The following is an 18,633-nucleotide window of genomic DNA, read 5'->3' as shown; positions in this document are numbered from 1 at the left end:
TTGAACGAAAAAATACGAATTTTCAAGAAGATTTTGCGTCAACAAAGAAGAAAATTCTATCCAGAATGTTGAATTTTTAAACAAGAAGATACATTTTCTACTGTATATGATGAGCTTTCTATAAAAACGTTGAATTTTCTATAAAATTCTTAAATTTTCAAGACAAAAGGATGAATTGTCTATAAAAATCAGTTAAATTTTCAATACCAATAACAATTGATAATTCAACCGAAAATATTTCTATTTTAAACACAGCGCTATTGATTTGAACTAAAACATACCAATTTTTTAAAAAATAGTTGAATTCGTAATCGAAAGAGTTTAATTTTTTATCAAATAGTTGAATTTTCAACTAAGAACATATATTTCAATCAATAAAGAAAATTTTGCAACTAAATAGTTACATTTGTAACCTGAAATTGTTAGCGCGGAAATGTGAAATCGTAAGGGGAAAATTTTTATTTCCGACCGCATAGTTGAAATCTCCAAGCAAAAAGACTTATCATTATACAAAACAGTTGAATTTCCGTTTCAAAATATGATTTTGCAACAACAAAATTTATTCACAACTAAAAGTTTTATTTTTAACTAATATTATACTACATAATTATTTTCAGTCCCAAAATACCAAACAGCATTTTTATCGGAATAAGTCAAGCATGAAAACCCCTTCAGGAATCACTCATAGAAAATTCAATTCTCATTTGTAGAAAGTAAGTTATGGCCATTTGAAAATACCCGATTTGTCCGGGGGATGCAAATTTCACCCCGTATAGTTCGAGGAGGGATGTTAGTAAAAGTCTATAAATTGGTGGGTATACTACTATCAAGGCCAATTCAGACTAGCCGTTCTCGGTTGCGGTTCACCGGTCCGGTTGGACTCTCGGCCAATCAGCGCGTACTCGGTCCCAGTTCCGGTTCGGTTCAAGCATTTAAGTTCGGTTCTAATTTCAACGGGGCCGTTCGCAACCGTACCCAATGAGAGCGCTCGCTAAAGCCACGAGGCCTGTCAGCTGTTTCTCGAGCTTGTTGCATGTCACTCACGTGACTTTAATCTATGAACCGCGCATGCGTGAGAGTGACAATCGTGTAAGCTGAATCGGCGTATTGTGAGCTGCACCGGTCAACCGAGAGCCGGACCGGACCGGCGAACCACATTCGAGAACGGCAAGTCTGAATTGGCCTTCATGTAGGCAAACAAAACTCTGAAAATTTGAAGGCAATTGGAAGACACGACTTCTAAAGTTGGGACAGTTCACGAATAATGCCCCATATAAGGTTTTCTACGCGAGAAAAAATCATATCTTCGTGTATTAGTTTTCGAATTATATTGATAATGATTTTTTTACCGAAAATTTCGCCGTTTTTCGTTATTCGCCCATTTCATAAGCAATTTATTTAAATATTATATTTTAGTTACTTGTGCACAAAATTGAAGCAATTCTCATGTTATTTTTATTGCGGTAATAAAACAATAGTGGTGTTCTTGCACATTTTAAGTCCCTTGTTGTTTATTTATTATTGACGAGGTAATTTGAAACAAAAGTAAAATAAATGATTCTTAAAAATACAAGTATACCGTCATCGCATTCACTTACAACATTAGATTGCCAGTGATATTTTTTTAATGTCAATCACTACAAGTGTATGACTGCCACCAAGTTTTTCTGTCATTTTTTTCTTCGTTTTCCAGGAATCGAGCGAAGGTTTACGGTCACGGTAAATTAAATCTCGCCGTCATTCAGGCCGGGGGGTCGAATTTACTCGAATTGTACTCGAATTTACAATACAATTCATTTTCAATTTCATTTTTTGTTTACAAAGTGAATCAAATTTGTCTGCAAATTAAACCTCAAATTAAAAATGTAAAAAGGTGGAAAAATTTGGAGAGTTTTGAATTAAAATTCATAAAGAATAAAGAAAAACGTCGGCCGCCAAAATCCCTTCTTCTTTATTTTGAAGAGTGTAAACTCTACTTCGAGCTGTACAATTTGACAATTGTCCATTAAAAATGTCTTTATTATTATTTCATTCAAGAAATAATTAAATATGCCACATTTTGAACAAAAAATTTTTTTTATTAACTTTATTTTCTTATTAATTTTTAACTACTCACTACTCACTAAACTATATGGATATTAGCAAGTAAAGCATTGATATTTATTTTCTAATTATATTTCATATTTGGGAAGGATAATGTCTTCCAAGCCCGGCGGGAGGTATAATGACCGCGACGGGGTAGGAACCCATCGAACGACAAGATTTATTAGGACCAGTTTGACCTAGTCAATGACTGCCTTCTGGTGAGCCCTGGTGTAGAGGTATGAGGTTTAGGAGATAAGAACCTGGGAAGTAAACAATAAATTCCAGAAAGCAACACTTTCTTCGCTGCTTGCATTGGCATACAAATTTTTATTAAATCTACTTTCACGATTTTCTGAACAATTTAGTTTTGAATTTTTCGAACAAAAATCTGAAGTCGGTGACTCCAAGTTGAATTCCCAACCCCATGATAATATTCAATAACGCCCAAAAACCACCCCTCTCAGTTTTAATTGAAGTAATGCCGAGAGCCTCCACGAAAACCACTAAAAAAAGTTGGAAATTTTAAAAAATCGCCCAAGTCACGTTCTAAAACACCAAGTGAAACTCGAAACCCCATGATAATATTCAGTAACCCTCCAAAACAACCCCTATCAGTCTTAAATTAACTAATTCCAAAAGAGACTCCACGAAAAACACCAAAAAAAGTTGGAAATTTAAACAAATCGCCCAAGTCACGTTCTAAAATCCCAGGTTAAACTTCAAATCACATGATAATATTCAGTAACCCCCAAAAATTTTGAATGAAAAATAATTATAATTTACCAATGTCTTACAAAATACATAGAAAGATGAAAATTGGTTTTGTTCCACATCTTATTGCAATAAAATGTTTTCTTTTTCGGAAAAAGAGAATACCTGCTCTTTCCCAAACATAAAGGAATAAAATAAGAGTTTACCAAAAAGGATGCCGCCATCTGCTTGCCCGACTGGCATCCTTTAAAAATTTAAAAGACTTTCATTACATTCAAGCTGCAACAAAAATTGACACTCAGGAAAATTTTTAAACTCTGCAAACAAGAAATTTTGGAACACTTTTTTTCGAGTGCGAGTAACAAAGCTCCATGTCTGTCAATTCTAAAGATATATGTGACGTGCGCCGAAGAAAGGGGACTTACTATGAAAAATGAGATTTTTCAGGGCGAGCGGTCGCAGTCGAGCCGATAGGCGGCTTCTTTTAAGAGAGAGGGAAGACTCACGAAATCTTCCCTTTCCACTTACTACTGCATTCATCGCATATAGCGGCGTCGTAGACGCGGCTCACGGGCGGGGTGTAGATAAGACGTGGAGATGCAGTGCTGAGTGGTGAGAGGTGTTTCACGGGATCTCGAGCTCTTGAACGAAAGCTAGATTTTTCGTGTATCTAACAACTTAATTATTAGCAATAATAACGCTCGGAATTTTTTGATAGTTTCATTGATAAAAATCAACTAAAAAACTATCGGAAGGTATAAAAACCTCGATTCCGATTTTTTTAGATTTAGCCCCTCTCTTCGGAGAACGTCACATATTTATAATTGTACTTTAATTAATTTTCAAAATAATTATAATTATTGTCATATATATTTATTCATAAGCTATTAAAAAATGAAATTGCTTTCATGGACGAGAACGTTTTTTTATGTCAAGGATTGAACACGAGGCGAATTTTGATGAGAAAAAATGTGGTTTTGTTTTTTATTAAGTACACTACATGTTAAAAATAAAATATTAACATTTATTGCACTTTACTCCGGACTCACTTCACAAAAATTAAAGTTAAACAAATAATTCGATTAGTATAATAAACTTAGATTCGTGGAGCGAGGCGTAAAAGGTGCTTCACAGCCACAATTTTAAAACGGAAGTAGTCAGAAGGGGTGCACGCTCAGACCTGTCCCTCTTGGCAAGACACATTCGAAAAACTCCACACCACCAAGCTACTCGATCCACCCAATAGGGGGAGGATTCGGAAAAGTTCTAAGCCAGACAAAGCAAAGTTTAAAGCAATTCTGAACAGCCTGCCCCCTTGAGTTAGGTTTAACGGACAAGAAAAAAAAGAAAAAAGGAAAGAATTTCGTAGTTAAACATTTCTTAAAGTGCAACTTGTTTTTAGATTTATAATTTCTAACAAATTTGTTTAAGACGCTTTGACTGAAAGAAGCGTTAGTCGATCCAAAGATCGTCTCTTCGTGAATTTAGTGGTGCGCACAGTAAACACTCTTGTCAATCCATCGCTTCCAGGATGGAATTTCTCTATGCGAGCAACCACCGGTACCAAAAGTTGTCACGCATCTTTGTAAGCAAGGACCATCTGAAAAGAGAATTATCTTTATAGTCTGTCAAGGAAGATTCAGGGATAGCAGAAATAGGGCCTCCGGTTAGTAAGTGCCCAGGGGTCAAGGCTGCTAAAGCAGTTCGAGGTAAATTCCTGAAAGGTCAAACGACTATATTCAATACGATGGCGGAGATGATGCTTAGTTGACTTAATCCCTGTCTCCCAGATACCCTTAAAGTGAGGAGCATGCGGCGGGATAAAAGACCAAGTAGTTCCGTCGCTAGCTAAGCATTCAGCTACTTTTGGTATAATTTGAGAGGCTCCTCGGAACAGAGCTCGGAACTCTCGATCTGCACCTACAAAGTTAGTTTGGTTGTCACTATAGAGCCTGGAACATGTACCTCGACGAGAAACGAATCGTTTAAAGGTAGCAATAAAACTGAGGATAAATCTGAAACAGCTTCCAAATAATGGCCCTTGAAGAAACACATATATAATCCTTGTATGATTTATGTCCCTTCCTTGTGAAACCCTCATGTGATATGAGCCGCCATAGTCTACACCAGTGCATGCGAAGGGCTTTGATTTAGACATTTGATCAGTGCGAAGCTGACCCATTTGTCGAGTAGGAGTTTGGTTCCGAAATCGTGCGCATATAATGCACTTGTGAACAATGCTGTTAATTAAGGATTTCGCTCCGACAATTCAATATCTTCTCATAATGAAGCTCAGCATTAGTTGTTGGCTCCCATGCATTGTTCTCACGTGTGCTTGCAAAAGAATAAGATAAGTTACTCGATCATTTTTAGGTAAAATTACTGTGTGTTTCTCATAAAAAGACAGCGATTTTTGTAGTCGACCACCGGTCGAAGAAGTTCTTGACTGTCCAGAAAAGGGGAGAGCTTCACCAAAATTCTTTTTCTCCTTGAAATTGGAAATCCAATCTTCAGACTGTTAATGTCATACTCAAAGTGAAGTATCTGAGTAGTTCTGAGCCAATAATTGAGACCTAGATTGAGTTCATCGGTAGTTAAGTAGCGTTCCACTGGATATGAGTGACAGCGATTACAAAACCTATAACAATAAGCAGTAGTACGAACAAGTTTCTAAAAGGATAAGCAACGATCAGCCAGATCACATATCTCAGTTTCTCTAACCAAGTTAACTGTTAATAAGGCTAGAGTGAACCACACCTTAATCATCCCAAACGACCATGTACACTGTAGCTGAGTATGCTCTTTCAGAAGCGTCTGAAAAGCCGTGTAGTTGCCAAGATTGAACATCCACTTTAATTGCAGTTATGATGGCAGAGTGGAGTCCCAATCCACCATAAAAATCCACAAATTTTGTAGCAAGAGCTTAGCCCTGATGAGGAAGGGCGCAAGCCAGCCCAGGGATCAAATAATTTAGCTATTTCAGAGGCAACCAAACGCTTGATTGCTCTAGAAGAATTATTTGAAGGAATTACTGAGAAATGAAAGCAATCTGAAAGCGTACTCCATTTGAGAGCCAGAGTGGAAACAGATACCTCAACGTCGAGGTCCTTACTGCCTGGAAGTTGTAGAGTTAATGGTTACGGAAGAAGTTCGTATGAGTTTGCCGCCCACTTGCTTAGTGAGATGCCGGCAGACTTCAAGATTGAGATAACCTTAGTCTTGACAGATTTTGTAAACTTGATAGAGTGTGCACTAGAAAAAACATCACCGACATAAGTATTGTCCGCCAGGGCCGCAGCACCTAGTGAAAAGCGCGCTCATTCATCAGCTGCTAGTTGATTCAGAGTTCTAATATCTAAGAAGGGAGCGGGTCTTGTACCGTAAGCTACGGTGCTAAGACAGAAGTCTTGAAGATCTTCTGAGGGATCTGATCGCCAGATAATTCTCTGTAGGTTGGAGTCAGATAAGTCGTCCTTGTTTTGACGAAACATCCTGAATATATCTGCCGGGAAGAAAAATTTAACTAGTCTCCATTGTGTCAGGACTAGCCAAATTTCAGCTTGCAATTTTTGACCAGAATGTAATAAATCATTCAAGGATGTTCCTGAGACAGTACGAGCAGAAAAATTAAAGACCACTCAAATTTTTCAAGAAGGGTCATTCTTTTTTGTTACAACGTGATGAGGAAGGTAAAATGATAATAGTTGGGATCTGCAAGTTCAAGGCCCTGTAGGTGAGGCCACTTCTGAAAGAGCAGTCTTTTCTTTGGGAGAAGTTTTAAAAGAGATTTCATGACCAAGGATAGAAGAACCTAGTGTGGATAGAAGAACCTAGTGGTGAATGTTTTTTGGAGTTCTCAGCTGCTGAAATACTCTCTCGGTGGTAAATGAGCGTTCTGCTTCCGAATCAATGAGCCTCTTTACTATTATGGAAGGACCATTACGAGACTGCAATTTGACATAAGCAGTTGCAAAAATACTTTTTGCAATGTTTGAGATTTCATTAGTATTTAACTGATGAATTTGAGCTGATCCGTGGGCAAACGGTCCCGTCTCAGTCGAAGAAGGTGACTTATCACTGGAAGAAGTAATTGTTGAGTTTCCAGCGGGTTGGGTGGGGAAGTTGTCATACAAAAAGGTGTGATGCTTGGTAACACGGAGAAAGCACTTTTTGTCTGACGAAGCGAAAGATTTTTTTTCGGTTGAACTTCGAGAAGAAGAGGACTTTAAAGGTGTTGAACCGAAGGGAGGATCATTGCATCTAGCACCTTACAAAGCTCTAATACGATTATTTAACAACTTCATTAATTCTTTTCTTTAATATTTGGAAATTCATCACTATCCTTCAATGAAGTTACCCATGCTCCCCGAGTAGATGGATCTAATTTATGTACTAAGAAGTGCACAAACCAATTATCCCAGGTGTCAACTGGCCTACCCATATTTTTAAAGGCACGAATAAACTCGCTTCTAATATCTGTCAACAGCAAAATTTCGTTTAACAGATTTCTTAGAAGCAGCAGGGGAGGATAAGAGTTTACGCATGTGAACAAACAGAAGAACACGGTTATTTTCATATCGATTAACAAGGCTAGACCAAGCTTCCGAATAATTTGCCCCGCTAATTGGTAGATTATTTAAGCGATCAGCAGCCTTTCCAGAGAGTGAGGATTTTAGATAATACAACTTTTGTATATTAGATATTATAGTGTTTTGAACCATAGATTGAAACATGTTTCTAAAGGTGCTCCACTCTAATTGATCCCCAGAAAATTTTGGAAGGGAAAGGGTAGGTAAATGTTAGTATGATTTGTCTGAATTAGACGTACCTTTTCTGAGAGCTTTTCATTAGTGGGTTTACCACCGATTACCTTTATGTCAATTAGAATTGCAGTTTTGATAGTAATAAAATGTTCCTCCTTTGACAAGTACAAGTCATCGACCAGATACAACTCCTTTTGATTTTTGGGATCCTCAAGAATCTCGAAGTGCCTTTCGTAGAATTCCGACCAGTAGTCCTCCAGCTTTGAAAGTCGAATTTCCAGATACGTGAAAGACATCATTTTCAAAACTTCAGCTTTTTTCATATTGGTATAAAACTGATTTATTAAACCATGAGTGTTCTTTGGCGGCAAAGTTTAAAGCAATTCTGAACTGTATTATAATTCATTTTTCAATTAAATTTTTGAAACTAATTCATTTTTAATTACATTTTTGAAACTAATTAATCATTAATAATAATAATTTAATTTTTTTGATTATTAATAAATTAAAATTAAATTGAAAATCTAAATTAGTTTTGTTAAAAAATTTAATTATTTTTTAAATTATTTATTCATATAGTAAAGATTTTGAAATAAAATGTTGCAAGCCGTATCATCCAGCAATCAACGCCAGTGCAAGGGCCAGCGCATATCAAAAAATTTTCCCAGGCTCGTGTTACACATAGTGCGCCCGAGTAGAAACGGAGTAGCGCCCATCACATTGCCCCAGAGCAGAACAAAGCATGAAACTGCACTGGCGCAGAGCGAGGGCAGTTAATCGAATATGCTATTAGTTTCAAAGATGAAAGTTTTTTTAGCATAATGAATATTATCCAAATGTAGAAAACTGCTTCTAAGCATTTGCAAAAATCATGTGATTAAGAAAAAATCCTATATTTAAATCTAAATTCAGGGCTTTATTAACCCTTAAAACGCCCTATGGGTAGCGGGCGAACCCAACTTTTTTCGCGCGATTATACTAAAGCCCCCTTTGTGAATTTGAATTCTATGGGGCCCTCCAGCGTTAGTTGGACATTTCTTTTTCTAATCTATACTGTTAGAAAGTGGCTGTATACATTATTTGAGATTCAGCATTCGTTGGAAGCAGTCACCGTCTCGCTGAGAGTCGTCCACGACCCCACATGTCGCTTGGTGATTTTTTCAGAAGAATTCTTTTATTTTTAATTTCGAAAAATATTGTGTGTCCTAGTGAAAAGGAGTGTAAATATTGCTAAAAAAATTTTTAAGATTTTTTTCAAGCGCTCGTTCCTAATAGTATAATCTCGAGAAAAGAAAGAAGTGCTGCATGTGTAGTAGAAAAGAAGATAACAAGGCCCAAGAGGCTTGTTATTCGTGCATCCGCCTGGTGTGTGCAAAGCATCGGGTATTCATGTGCGGAAATTGAGTCAGTGGAAAATAGCGCTTTCTATATTCATTTTTTTTTTCATTTGTGATCATTTTGAAACGATTATTCTTCAAAAATAAAAAAATTACATGAGAAAATAATGAAATAATCATTAAAAATCGTTCCTTCCACTTTTCATGAAATGGCCCACTTCAGATTCCCAAATAAATACCTTTTTCGGAGCTGCACAATTACAATTTGTTTTCCCTTGAAGAGCTATATTTCGAGAGTTACAGGTTGAATTTTCAGGTAAAAATATGGAAAATTGACTAAGTCATGATTTTTTGTGTGAAAAAAACTAATTTTTGACGTTTTTGTAAGAATTTCTTTTTTCGAACGCGCACCAAAATCTTTTCCATCAATAAAACCTAATCTCCACATTGAAAGGATAGAGAGAATCCAGTAATTTTGTTCAATTGAAAAAACGGATATTATCTTTGCAGGATGCAATTTTCCGGCCGAGGTCACCCACGACTCCACATGGCGCTTCGTGAAATTATTAGATAGGGTGGCGCTTTAAGGGTTAAATATTATGTAATTGCTGAGTATTCATATAAAATATTTACCCGTCCGATACTAATTGCTGTGAGCTGAAGTCCGAGATTCGTAAGTACTTTGTATTAAAACTCGGCAATTACATAATATTCAATCGCGCTCTTAATTTAAATTTAAAGAATAGGATTTTTATTGATTTTATTTTTAAATCCAGCAGGACGGAAAGACAAATTGGTTTGGTATTATATCTATTGTCCCTATTGATGTTATTAGGGTGTTTTCATATTTCAATTGCTTCTCTATGTTTTCTTTGAAAGATATTCTGTGTTTTTGCAATGATTGTTTTGTCAAATAAAATGTTATACCCTGTTTCGATATGATGTTCAGCTAGTGCTGATTGCGTGAAATTTTGTAGCCTAATTTTTCTCTTATGTTCCTTTATACGTTGGCTCACCGATCTCCCAATTTCTCCAATATAGACTTTGCCACAAGAACAAGGCATTTTATATACTTCTGAATCACTGAGGGGTTTGCTTTTCTTGAAAGAAAGAATACAACATACCAAATTTCTCTTGGACACTACCTCCAAAAAACTATTAAAACTTCACCTTTTCCTATCAAATACCCTCAAATTTTAGATTTGTTCTACATTGGACCGCATATCTTTTGAATAATCCCAATGGATTAAAGAGCTTTTCACTCAAAAATAAAAAATAAAATTTGACAAATTGCTTCCAGTAAGGCAAAAAAACTAACAGATACAGTAAAAAACATCTCTGACTATCCTCTCACGAGTGAAAATATTTCAACCTTATCTAATGGACATGATTTTGCAGAAGCTCCTTCCAAACTCTCGAAAGAAGAAATCATCAACAATTTAGTATCCAAAATATATACCCTTCCGCCCGAAAAAGCAAATGAGATATGACGTAGGACGGCCAGCATTTTACGCCAAGCTCAAGTTCCCTCCTTAAAATAAAAAAAAACAGAAAAAACCGCAATTAAATAACTTAATCGGAATGAAGACCTTATAATATTACCGGCAGACAAAGGCAACAGAACAGTAATAATGAATAAAGGAAACTATAACAATAAAATCATGGGCATTCTAACTGACGATACATACACAAAACTTAAAAAGAACCATACAAAAACAATAGTCAGTACAACAAAAACCCTTCTCAAAGACTCTAAACTTGACAGCCAAACAATATCTAAATTAATAATTACTAATCGCATCTCTCCAAGACGTTGCGAACCCCGAAAAATCCACAAAGATAGCATTCCACTCAGACCGATCCTCAGCGCAATAAACTTACCAACTTACAACCTAGTACGCTTCCTCGCTACAAAATTAAATTCTTTTACAAGAAACACTAACACTCATGTCCAAAACTCATTTGACCTCATCATAAAGATACAACAGATTCATATTTAATCCCAAGACATCATAGTGAGTTTCGACATAGTATTATTTCTTTTTACGAAAGTATCAATCTCTGACACGGTTGATATTATTGAATCTTTTACAAACTTCGGGGGAAGTAATTGGATCCCCAATCTGATTGTGATAGCCAACGTCTTTATGGAACATCTAGAAACTAAAATATTTAGCCAAGCCAAGCTTAAACCGGAATTTTGATTCCGTTACGTTGACGAAACTTTTTTCATCTGGCGACATGAACGAGATAAACTAAATAAGTTTTTTGATTTTATCAATCGATTACATCCTAATACAGAATGATTACATGAACAAACAAATTGATAAAGCAGTAAGAAGAGAGACAATATATTTAAACCACCTGCGAAAATAGGACTACTACTAAATAACCATAAAGAAAAAAAGGCACCCCTCAGGGATCCAGGAGTATATAGAATCCCTTGTTCTTGTGGAAAAGTCTATATTGGTAAAACCGGGAGAGCGGTGAGCCAACGTATAATGGAACATGAGAGTAAAATCAGGCTAAAACATTTCACGCAATTAGCACTAGCTGAATATCATATTGAAACAGGACCTAACATTTTATTTGACAAAACAATAGTCGTTGCAAAAACACACAATATCTTTTCAAGAAAATATAGAGAAGCAATTGAAATCTTAAAAGACTTGATTGGCCAATCATGTTCGACCAGTCCCCATGGTGGAGCGCTCTGGCCAATCACAGGTATCGTAGAGAGAATACATAAGAAAAACATAAACTGATACCTCGGTTTCAGGTTAGCCCTGAAAAAGTGAACTGCAATGTTCACGAAACGTCGGCAAAATTCGTAGTTTTTACACGATTGGACCCCGAAATATCTCTTTTCATCTAAATTAATCATCCTGAAATCATTAAATCTATTACTATGCAAAATTTTTATCTTTCCTGAAAATAATAGAAAACCTAACAAGTTCGACAAAATGTCGTCTGCTTCCTCTATCATTTTTTGTAGGTCACCGAAACTTTCAATGCTGTCTTCGTCAGCGAAATCCATTTCGATGATTTTTTTATCGTTTGCACCTTATTCAAACTTATCTCTTCATGCATCAAATTACTTGAACGAAAATGAACGAAAACAAACTGTCCCGAATAAAATTAACCCAACCTCGTCCAAAACGATGTTCACATAATAACCGTGGAGACCATTTTGCTAACCGTTGACAGCGTTTTGGTCATCAATGTCGAATATTTTGCTCATTGATTTCACGCAAAGTGCGGAATCGGCCATTTTCGATATCTGTAAACTGTGGTCTAACGAGGATTTTGCATATATGTGTAAAGAAAAGTATTTGCCTTTTTGCGTTCATAGTACGGACTTTTTAAATTAGCAGATAAAGATATATTTTTCTTTTCGTATTTACATATAAAATATCTACCTTCGTAGGCTGTGTACAAAGACTAATTTGTATAAATTCAGTTTAGACAATATAAATAAATATATTCATCTACGGCGAGGACCAAAAAATGCTATATTTCTCCAAGTTGTGAACCAATAAATGTTTTTATAAATCTATATTTCACATAGACTTCTAAAATTCGTAGACTGAATGAAGAGGAAAGTGTAGAAGTTAAATCTCTCTTTTAAGATGATTCCGTTCCTCGAGTCTACGTTGTTAACAAAACAATAATTATGATGCGTCGTGTAGATTTAGAATATTAACTGAATAGAACATTATAACTATATAGAGATGAATACAAATGTAACAATTCTTTTAAAAACGTTTATTTTCTACATCTAAAAATTATTGTTAAATCTTTCCCTTTTTCATTTCTTTCGTGACAAAATCGCTCTAACTCTTTTTCGAGATCATTTTACGCTGTGCGCCCTGTAATCAGTAAATTAATTAAATATATCAGAGATTAAAGGCAATCTTAAGTGCTTTGTTTTATGAAAATGCCCCCCGCTATGATAAAAGGACTTGATTAAACAGAACAGAGCTTAAATTGGTAGTTTGGCTGCTGCTATACAGTATCACAATTTAAATGAAAAAATTAACAGTAATATTTTGTTAATATTTTGTTAATATTTAAAGAAGTTAAATAACGTAATTTATTTAAGATTAGCGGACTGTTTGAATCAGACCATCCTTTCTCGCGTAAGATTTAATGATTCGACCTAATTGTCATTTGGACGACAGGAGAGCCTCGTGCCTATTGAGCTCCATATAACCGATTTCAAAATTATTATGAGCACTTCTCCACTTATAACGTTATTGTAGAGAAGATAAGTACTCCACATTCTACCCGCGGAAAGTAATATATTTTCAGAAATCAACTCAACAGAGGGTCCAAGAGGACTCTTAATATGAGCTTCTATTTAAAAATGTTCTAGTGTAAGATATAAAATCATCGAGTTCATTAGAATGTGGACCAGTAGGTCGAGAATTAAGGTACATATGGATTCGAAGTGCAATTACTAGTGACTTCTTCGAAAGTTTGAGTTAGAACGTCCCCACATTGATGTAAGTGGTGTTTATGCTATGCCCCAACTCTCGATCAGCACCTCGGAAAATCAGGCCATTATCACCATAAATATGAGCAGGCACACCATGACGAGATGCAAAAGCGCTGATAAGCAGCTAAAATACCTTGGGACGTATAGTCTGAAACTAGTTACAAACGAATCGCTCTGGTAACACTGCAAACGAAAAGTGCAACGTAACTTTGATAGATTTTAGACCCTCTAAACAGTGCGAAACGAATTTGAAAGGGACTTGCAGAATCTGTTCCTGCATGAGTAAAGGTCCTACAATTGGTAGTTCTAAAGTTGGCACGAGAACACAAGTCATTTTTGACGAAACATTCTTTTTACAAGATTCCGACCCCCGATAATCCAGAATCCTGGACGTAGAATATATAGAGTCCATTGATCGTACCTGAAGTTTCTTAAGAATCCGATAGTTTTCTCCATTTTTCACAAAAAGCTTTGATAAAACGCTAACAAAATGCAGTGACTCTTATTAATTTGGACTAAATAGCTCAATCAGTGACCATATCTTGTAAAATGACATTTTACGTCACTGCATAATACATGAATTGTGCTTTAAAAGGTCTCGTTTTTTCCAAATCGACACATTCAAGAAGTGAAGGTATGGTGCTAGGAAAACTCACTGAATTACGTGACAACCAAGGTGTTCCTCACCACCAAAAGGAGTGATTTAGCAGTTGTTATTTTCTAAAATAGCCTTTGCCTTAAGAAAATAAGTCCCTCATCACTAGCCAAACGTTTGATAATTTACAATAAATTTGTTTATAAGTTTGGGTCTTTATACAAATGAAAGTTTAGAGAGAAGCCATTGGAAGTGTGACTAAAGCTTAGACTTATATTTACTTGTATTGAACATCCGATTTGAAGATGAAAGCATCTTGCGCCTCATAGTTGCATTGACGTAAGCTGGTTTTTCTCGTAGTAAGTATTGTAAAAAAGTTTACAAGGATCTTGATCAGAAAGAAATGTAAGTAGAACAGGATAACGCGTGAATGAGCGTTATCGCATATTTGAAGAACAGGCTGGCTTCCTTCAAGAGTAGTTGAAAATTAACTTCTGACCGATCGATATTGAGTAGAGAGACCACCCATGTTTCTCAACTGTTCTAACACTTATTTTTAGCCCCAAGATTGCACAAACACTTCCGAATTTTTTCACGTGAAACAGACGGTGAAGAATTAACATTAATGTTTTGCAGTTTAATGTTTTCAGTTTAACGAGAAGAAGTGGGGAAATTCGCTTGAAATGTCGCATGTAAGCGACCCAGCACCAGGTTTCCAATTTAACTGTAAAATCGCCACGTTTAAAATCGTTATATTTCCTTATTTTTTGCAATTTTACACATTGTTTTTCATGTTCACTGAACCAAATAATAAATCACCATACATCTCGGACAAGCCTCCAAATTTTAATTAGTGCTAAATATTCCTAGAAATAAAGATTCTTAAACTAAGGGAAATGTGCTCATTGATTTTTACTCACGGTTCAATCAACTAATGACATATTTATTAAACCCGTGTTTAATTGAAATTTTTAAATTGAAATGCTTTTGTAAAACGTCTCGTTAATGACACTAACTTTAATTTCGAACGAGATTATAATTTCAGTTGAAAGTTACATGCTACAGAGATGTAACTCGGGTCCCAATCTTTGGCTTACTAATGAGACGAACTCGTTACATAGGGGCCATGCATATACCACGTGGACAGATTAGGGGGGGGGGAGGGGGTATGGCAAAATTCCACCCTTGTCCACGAGAGGGACCGAGATGGTATATAGTGGTATATGGATCGCTCCAGGCAGATACACGAATTGCTAATCACTCGTTATATTCATATATTAGTACAACCCTCAAACATGAATTCTCTCGCTCTCTCTTTTCTCACCCGTAACGTACATAAAAATGAACTTAATGTATTTTATTTTACCCTGAAACGGTACACTTCAACTCAGCATACGCGAAAGGTACACTGTTGCGAATTGGGCTTTTTTGTAATGATAATATTATATATATATATATAAAGCGGAGGTGTGAAAATCTTGCCGAAAGCTGAATGGCACCTCGGTGAGGTGTCTAGGACAGTGACGCAGGGGGAGGCAATGAAGATGGATTCAGTGCGATGGATCGACGGAATCTCGATATCTTTAGGTAGACGGAGCGACTAAATCGCGACTTGCTAGAGTGCTACGGGGCGAGTGTGGCCCCTGAACGGGGTTACATGGCACGACTGCATGCTCTGTGGTGCAAGAAAGACCCGCAGCTATCGCACTTTTCGCATCAACGTCTGCGAAACGATGCCCAGGTACTCCAAAAAAGGGGCTACGTAAGCGGAACGCCTACTCTACCACAGCCAGAACAAGCCGGCTACAGAGAAAAAGAGGCGACACTAAGACCAACCGCGGGCAGGCATCCAATAGAGGAAGAGCTATGACCCGAAGAAACATCAACACCCAGGTTCCTCTCAAAGCCTAAAGATCTGGCTGAAATGGAGGACGAGCTTCGTGGACATTTTTCCGAAGAATCCGACCTCTGGACTATCAATTGTTGCGTGTATAATTCAGCGAGAGCTTCAGCCGATGCGAACCGTAAAACAAAACCAACGGTTGATCATACGATCAAAAGACGAATGCATCAACTCGCCATAAAGATAGACTGGGCAAAACAGTACTCGTCCCGCATTCAGTGTGTGATTGACTACATCACATATGGCAAGAATTTTACTAAGGTTCGAAAATTTGCGCGCACACTCCGAACCCGTTATCACACACTTAATAAGTCAAAGCTGATGACCATCAGGCAGCATATTGTTGGCAGAATATGGATACTATATAACGCTAAGAGAAGTCTAGAGCGGAGACACTGAGGAGGAGAAAAAAGTATTAAGAGATTTGAAGAACTATTCCGCTCCGGGACCAGATAGTATCAAGACCTTCTGGTGGAACAAGTTTCCTTCAACCCATCAGCATTTCGCCCGTATTTTCACCTTATATTTAAAGTCAGAAGAGCCAATTACGGAGTGGTTGGTGGAAGCGCGCACAATACTCCTGCCGAAAATAGGCACCTTAGCTTACCCGAAGAATTACAGGCCAATCACTTGTCTGAATACTGTATAAGATATTCACAGCTATCCTAAATGATAGGATTGTTTGGGCAATTGAATCTGTGTGGCAAGAAATCTATGAATAACGCGGCTCAAAGAAAGGCGTAGCAGGATGTCGGGAGAACCTGCTCATCGTTTCATGTGTCTGCAAAGGTGCAGAAAACTACTAGCGTGACCTATCGATGGTCTGGACTGATTACCGAAAAGCTTCCTGTTCGATCTCCCCTCGACTTCTCATCTGTCTTTTGGAAAGCTTAAAGGCTTATCCGAAAATCGTGAGGTGCATGGAGAGATTGATACCGCTTTGGAAAACCAGATTTACTATCTCATCTGGAAAAATCGTGTAACAACTAACAAAGTCACCTTTCAGAGAAGTGTCTTTCAGGGCTACACCATGAGCCCACTCCTCTTTTGCCTCACATTATTGCCACTATCTCTAGCACTTCGCCATTCCGACGGATACTTTTGCGGCAAACCTGCAGATCAAAAGTACAAGGTCACTCGTATTTTACATGCACGATCTTAAGATCTATGCTAAAAAAAAGAACAATCACTTCTAGCTCAAGGGATTGTCGAACGTTATCCTAAGAAAATAGGAATGGAATTTAGGTTAGGCAAATGCCCCAAGGTTTTTTTGAAGCGAGGAAAACTTAATGGTATTCCTGAAGACCCTGAGCTCGTCAATAGAAGCGCTATACACCTTTGCGCTGGAGAGACTTATACATATCTGAGCGTGCCACAGAGCCGCATTCAGGATGTGACATCTATAAAAGATACTCTCCGAAGCAAATACAAACGTCTCACCCGCAGATTTGGTCTTCCGAACTGTCGGCGAGGAACAAAGTATCTGCAACGATCATGCTTGCCGTCCCGGTACTACTCTATTCATTTGGAGTAGTTCCATGGACGAAGAACGAGCTCAGATGCCTTGATATCGGAACAAGAAAGGTTATGCACATGAACAAAAGCGTGCATCTTAAGTCTTCCGTTCCGCGAATGTACATCTCACGCCGTCTAGGGGGTCACGGGATATTGAGTCTGGAATGTCTTTACAACAGGATTATTCTGGGTACAGCACATAGAGTTGCGAATGGAAGAGACCCTCTTCTTAACATGGTCAGGAATCACGAAGAAGTGAGCAAAGGAGCCTTTCTGTACAAAGCAGCGGAGGAGGTTACTGAAACACTCGAACTTGACATCAGTATTAGGGGTGAGCAAAATGCATCAAATCTTATCTATCTCGAGTACTCAATCCTGAAAGCCCGGATTAAGAAAGCACGAAAGAAAAACTGTCCTGAACAGCTCCTCGATAAGAGGATGCACGGTATCTTCCACAGAAATGTGAAGGATCAGTCAATGTCCTGTGAGCTAACGTTTGCTTTCCTTATATCGCCCGGATTGAAGTCTGGTACGGAGGGTTTCATTTTTGCTTGCCAAGACGGTGTCAATTCCACCTTAACATACCGTCGCCACATTTTGAGCCAAGACATTCCCGATGATAGCTGCAGGGCGTGCTATGCACACCTTGAGCATGTAGCTCACATACTATCTAGTTGTCCAACTCACGCGGGAACGACCTACATTCAAAGGCACAATGCGACATAAAGAGTGCTTTATTACCATCTCTGTCACTCTTACGGCATTAACCTTAATATCGCTCCTCTAAATGCTTCTAGGGAAATTGAGTAAATTGTCGAGAATGGGAAGTGCCGCATATACTGGAAATTTATATTCTCGACAATTGTTTCTGTTGCTCACTCGAGGCCTGACATGGTTCTTCTTGAGTTCGAGAAGCGAACCATGTTCGTTATCGAATTTTTGGTACAAGCTGACAAAAACATCATAACCAAGGAGAATGAAAAGAAAGAGAGGTATCGAGACCTTATAAGGGAGTTGCAACGATTGTACCTGGAATATTCTGTTAAACGAATCGTCCTTATCATCGGCGCTTTTGGAGGTACCAAGCTTTCACTTGGTAATGGCCTAAAAAGCATCCCTGCGTGTCAACAATATGCTAAAACACTTGCGGGAAAAATGCAAAAGGCGTTTGTCCTTGGGTCGCTCCGTGTTCTTAGTGTACACGAGGCTTTTGCTGGATTGTCGTA

At 37.5% G+C, this 18,633-nt stretch overlaps 1 protein-coding gene across 1 annotated transcript in view; it reads left to right on the top strand.

Moving 5' to 3' along the window:
* The window catches only part of LOC117173978 (low-density lipoprotein receptor-related protein 6), a gene marked incomplete at its 5' end in the record, with an annotated part of 73,929 nt that overhangs the window by 37,969 nt on the left and 17,327 nt on the right, over window positions 1-18,633 (top strand). The gene's annotated exons all lie outside the window — the stretch shown is intronic.

This window comes from Belonocnema kinseyi, chromosome 5, assembly GCF_010883055.1.
Source record: "Belonocnema kinseyi isolate 2016_QV_RU_SX_M_011 chromosome 5, B_treatae_v1, whole genome shotgun sequence".
NCBI classification, from domain to species: Eukaryota; Metazoa; Arthropoda; class Insecta; order Hymenoptera; family Cynipidae; genus Belonocnema; species Belonocnema kinseyi.
The sequence above is the reverse complement of the archived record's forward strand: the minus strand, read 5'-3'. Positions and strand labels throughout refer to the sequence as shown.